The following is a 6,000-nucleotide window of genomic DNA, read 5'->3' as shown; positions in this document are numbered from 1 at the left end:
GCCCAATATAACAACTAGTTTCAGCCACAAACAAATTTGAACACTCAAAGCTGAGCCAATATTAAAATACTTGGGCTTGTTAATTTTCTTTTGTTTCGGCCCAAAATCAATTCAGCCATACTCATCATGTCTACTTGCATTAGTCAAGACTGAGTATAATTGGGCTTGCACCAGAATTTTATTTTCGGCCCAATTGTTCCTGCATAGCAAGAATTAATTTATTAACATATGTGAATTAATATTTTTGCTATTTATCAAAGTAATAATGTTTAGTTATCACAAATATTTGCTTAGAGTTTTCCAAACTCATCATAATATAAATTTTAAATTTATTGTAGAGTCAAAATATGAAGTGTATATTAAATTGTAACATTTAAATTTAATGTAAAATATTAAAAAAAGATTTATTAAGTTGTTTAAACCAACAAAATAAAATAAACACAACAGCAATCTAATTATTTTAAGAGACTTGTGTAAAAAATTAATATTAATATGCATTTATGATAGACAAATTCCAAATAAGTTCAGCACTTTTCAACTCTGAAGCAGAAAAATTATGCGTTGAGCTAAAAAATTATGGTCTGTAAATAAAACGGGCTTAAATAAATCAACCCGTTTAACCCGCTCAATTAATCTAATTTTGTTCACTTAATTTAAAATTTCGAATTATAACATTTTTAATTTAAAATTTAAATAGATATAATTAACTTACATGAATGATTAAATTTAATTGAGTTAATAGTCAAATTAGTCTCTGAAAGACGGGATATTTTTCAAATTTATTCTTAAAAGATTTTTTCAATTAAATTAGTTTTTTAAAGATTACAAATTAATCATATTTATCCTTCAATGATTTCATTAACAATTTTCGACAACAATTGATAATAAAAAATATTAATTGACAACATACATAATACTTGACATGTCTAATTAGATGTTAACTAGATATATTTATCAAAATCTATTAATTTAGTTTATTTTCCTAATTACATAAACTATATTTCTAATATAACTTAATAGTTAATAACAAATTGATAAATTTTCATAAGCATATTTGGCCAGCGTTCAATTGATCATGTTAGGTATCAATGTATGCTATTATTTAATATTTTACATCATTAATCATTGACAAAAATTGTTAATGAAATTACCGATTGACAAGTATGATTAATTTGTAATCTTTAAAGGACCAATTTGATTAAAAAAATCTTTTAGTGATAAATTTAAAAAATATTTTATTTTTCAGAGACTAATTTAACTATTAACCCAAATTTAATTTGATAAAAAAAAATTGTAGGCATATTATTGTACTCATAATACGATTAATGTTAGGACTATAATTAATTTTGTTTTCAAAGAAAAAAATCCAGCTACCAAACATAATTTTTAAGTATCTCAACAAAAGATATAGATATATGAAATCCTTTAAATTAATAAAATTTATAATTTAAAATTTTAAATCCAAATAATAAAGTTAGATTAATTGAACAAAGAAATTTCAAGTGAATTATAAAATAGATATATTATGTAAGAAGCAATTATATGTAGACATATAATTGTTTATTAAAACAAGCCTAATTTTTTTAATTTTTTCTAATACACACCAACTATGTTAATCGATATTTTTTAACGTTTTTTAATATACTTAGAAACGGATGGATTTGAGCCTCAATGTGAGGTACAGACTTTTTTGGAGCAGCCTCCGACGTCTTTTCTGGGTCGAGGTGTTGCCGTCCGAGTTTATTGTGAGAAGATGGGAGTGGTACCTGCAAAAAATTCTGATACTTAAATTAGCAAATGTTTAAACAAATTCAAAATATACTTGAGAGTGTAAGAGTACTTATAACTGTAGATGTAGAGTCAATAATCATTTTTTGAGTAGTTTCACCTTTATAATGGGTTGGTTACTTTCTTTAGTAAGAAGTTTGTTAAAATCTTCTTTTTAGATAAATACAAGAGATAATAGGAGTTAGTAGTTACTTATTTAGAGCCGACCTCCATGAGTTGAAGTTGGATAAATGTCGTTCTATATAATGTATGTAGATTGAGCTTTATTTATTTTGGATTTAGACTAAATTATAAATCAGTGCATGAACAATAAATTTATTATATGATCTAAAGACACATGTTAACTAAACTTACAATATAAACTAATTTTTTAATTAATTTTTTTACTGGTCCATATAGGCCCAAGGGTTAAACACATAATTTCATACTCTTTTATTAAATTTAATCTTTTATAATTCTAAATTAAATTTCAAGCGAGGTACAAAATAGATAAAGTAATTTAACATCATTTATCTTGTAAGAAGCAATCATATGTTTATTAAAATAAACTTAATCGTTAAATTTTTTTTTATAATACGTTTTAACTATGTTCATTATTATGTTTTAACGTTTTTCAATATACTATAATCCTATAAATATGAATTTATGATGATTGAAAAATGTAGTTAATACACTTGGTATGAATATAAGTGCAAAATCTCTAGTTAAATATGGTTGACTTTTATTATTATTATTAGGCAAATTCTATAATGCCTATATATAATTTTGATGTTGAAATTATCAAACTTATTTTTTATAGTAAATTTTAAATATTAAAAATTTATTTATTTTTATATTTTTAAATTTAAATATTAATTTTTATTTCTTTTTAATAAATTAGACAAATATAGATAAATACCATAGAATGCACCTTATTATTATTATTATTATTATTATTATTATTATTATTATTATTATTATCCCACCGTATTAGTATTTATATTTAGTTAATGTTGGAATGCTTTATTTCTTTGTTGAGAAATAAAATCACATACATTAGCTCTTCAATTTAATATTGATTTTTTTTTTTTTTGGTCATAGTGATTTAATATTAATTTCTATTTGATACTATTCTAGTAAACTAATATATTTCTATGAACTTTTTATATAATATAATAATAATAATATAATAGAAAGCTCCAAAAATTGAAGCTATTCTCTTAAAATAAAAATCCCATCAATAATTACCCAAAACTTATTAATAGCTCAGCTATTTGTGCCACTCCCTCACGTGGATCTGTCAAACTGCTCTCTCAAAAGAGACAAAAAATCTATGTGTCACAAAGTAATTCAATTAATGGGAATATCTGTATTTACACCGTAGAACGATACTTGTTTCATTTAATTATTTTCATTCATGTAGCGCTTTCGTAAACCAACGTGGCTTTCCATAACAAATATTTCAAACTTATAAATTAAAAATTAACAATAAATAAAATAGACTTCACTGAATTCCTTAAGATGATTCGATATTCTCTATGCCCTACTTGTAAAGTTCCATTCATATGCCTTTGAGCGAGATATATGCTTGATTCTTTTTTTTTTTATGAAAACGATTGCATTATTGTTTCCTCTTCTTATTACTATTCTATTTCTATATATTTGTTAATGAGTGGAAATTTTTTTTTGGAATTTTGCTTTTAGAAGCTTTATTTGTTTGACTTAATCATATATAGCAGCATCTATAGCATCCTGATTTTTAGTCCTAGAGGTCCTTGCAGCAAGAAGGATAACATACTCCTTCTCAACATCTTTAGCAAATACCTCAATCAAGTTTCTATCAATATTGAGCTTATTCAATGTCAAGGTTACACTTTTATTACTGCAGAGGACATCCATCCTAGCTATTTTCTCAATAGTCGTCATACGTTTCGAGCAATTGAGCAAAGTTACCAATTGTTGTAACCACTTTCTAGAAGTGTCCAACTTGGTTAGCGCTGTCCACCAAGTGAGCCGCTTTACCAAAGAAGGTGTGCACACCAGTGACTATCACAACTGCTTCTATCTCACCCTTCTTGATTATTGATCCAGAAAATACTTCATCAGTGGAGTTCTTAGTCACTAGAAGAGATTCTCCTGTTAGAGCAGACTGATCAACACTTAGAGAATTGTCCTCGAGAAGACAAGCATTGGCCGGAATGATATCTCCTAATTTAATGTTGATTATGTCTCATGGTACTAAAATTACAGCATCTTGTTCACTCCTGTGGCCATCTCTTAAAACACGCAATAGAAAAAAGATAACTTGCACTGAACAAATAACAAAGTAACAATAACTAATTGACCATTGAATTAGATCTAAAATCATTTTAGATTTTTGACAAAGAAAATAAGATATATTTTAAAAGTAAAAGTAAATTTTCCATAAGGTTTCAATTTGTTAAGCAAGCATATGTGATTAGATGCGCCAGAAGCAGTGAGTAAAAACTCATAATTTATGTTTTTAGCACAAATAATTACAACTAAAAATCATAACCAGATAATTAGGAAAAAAATCAGAACCAAAAAAATAGAATGAATAATAAAAACAATAAGAACATAATTAAAACCCTAAATAAAAAATCAGAACCAAAAACAAATAATCATAACAAAAAATCAGAATTTAAAATCAGTTTTGAATCAACAATAATAACAAAACCATGAGAGGTGCAGAGATTCAAAAGACTCAAAATACAATACCGACAGCAACAAGAACATCAAGCAGGACCGCCAGCAATGCAACCGGTAGCAGCAACAGCTACTGAAAGAGCTTATGACAGAAGAAATCAAAGAGAGACGGAGAGATGCTGGATGGTGAGATGACGGAAATGAAAGGACCGAAACCGAAGAGATGACGAAGATGCTGGATGGAGACCACGACAGCGCTGGGAAAGGAGCGACGCAGAACAAAATGCACAAGGGGATTGTGGGCTGGATGGGGGCGCGACTGTGATGGAATCCACCGCCAACAACAAATGGTGAGCCTCTGGTGGAAGCTTGAGGAGTGTGAGAAACCTAAAGAGTGCAGCGCTGGAGTGTGATGTGTGTGTAAGGGTTAGGTTTTAGTGGGGCAGAGAGTAGTACAGCAGTACGGGTTAAGCATGTTTAACGGGTATAGTATAGATGAGGAAATTACTAGAAATAATGGGATTTTGGGTTTATTTTTTATTTTAAGTACTAAAAAGTGCGCTTATAAGCATTTTCAATTTTTGAAATTAAATATTTTTTAAATTAATATAACATATTTTATTTTTTGTTTTTAAATTTTTATTTCATTTTTAAAAAAGAATTTACGTTTTAAAATTTTTTTTATAAAACAGATAACTTTTTTTAAATAAATACAAAAAGATTTATGTAAATATCAGTGATCTTATATTAAAATAAATAAATTAAAATAATTTATATTTTTTTAATTTAAAAATATTTTTATATTTTATAATTTATATTTTCACCACCAAAATCTCACAAATAAGTTTAATGTAAATATAAGTTACTATTAGATACTTTGTATATAATAAAATTTATTTAAAAACGATATATATCATATAAATAAATAATAAGTAAGTATTTGGCATTCAAATCTCATTTCGTGTATATAATAATTTATTGACTAATAATAAACTGTTAAATAGAATTCTAATCACTTGTCAGGTTAAAAAATGCCATAAAAAACTAAAAATAGTAAAGATATATATATGAGATATACTATTTTGTCAATAAAAAGTGGATTTGTATATATGATAAATAGACGATTATTTTAAACTATTTTATGACATTTTAGTTTAATCTTAATCATCTATATAAACTATTTAATAGATCATATATCTGATCTGTATACTTTAATATATTTGTTAGTATTATTTATTAAATTTAATATATATATATTATTGAATTTATTCATATATATATATATATATATATACACATAGGTACTTATTATTTCTTGTATCAATATAGTTTAGTTATTGAAAATCCTTTATTTATGAGCTTCAATTTTCTAGCTATTTCGAATAATTTATTGTCAGAGTCTAACCCGGTAAATTTTTTATTAAATATTAAAAAAAAAACTCTATTTTTTTGGGATGAGCAATTTAAAAAAAATATATTAGCTAAAAATATTTTTTAAATTAGTCGTGTTACATTTTTTAGAGAGCTAGTCGAATTTCAGGTCGAATTTACAAAAAAAATATATTA

The 6,000-nt window shown here is 25.6% G+C and overlaps 1 long non-coding RNA gene across 2 annotated transcripts; it reads right to left on the bottom strand.

The window, feature by feature from the left end:
• Positions 1 to 3,446: 3,446 nt before the first annotated feature.
• On the bottom strand, positions 3,447 to 4,949 carry LOC112772360 (uncharacterized). 2 transcript variants are annotated; one of them, XR_003187478.3, is made up of 2 exons: positions 4,507 to 4,949; positions 3,447 to 4,043 (listed from the first exon to the last, which is right to left on the bottom strand). It is a non-coding gene; the product is annotated as an uncharacterized lncRNA (long non-coding RNA). The 2 variants fall into 2 exon arrangements; XR_003187477.3 differs by having other exon boundaries at positions 3,447 to 4,077; positions 4,507 to 4,896.
• Between the last annotated feature and the right edge of the window lie 1,051 nt (positions 4,950 to 6,000).

The sequence above is a fragment of the Arachis hypogaea genome, chromosome 18, assembly GCF_003086295.3.
Source record: "Arachis hypogaea cultivar Tifrunner chromosome 18, arahy.Tifrunner.gnm2.J5K5, whole genome shotgun sequence".
Lineage (NCBI taxonomy): Eukaryota > Viridiplantae > Streptophyta > Magnoliopsida > Fabales > Fabaceae > Arachis > Arachis hypogaea.
The sequence above is the reverse complement of the archived record's forward strand: the minus strand, read 5'-3'. Positions and strand labels throughout refer to the sequence as shown.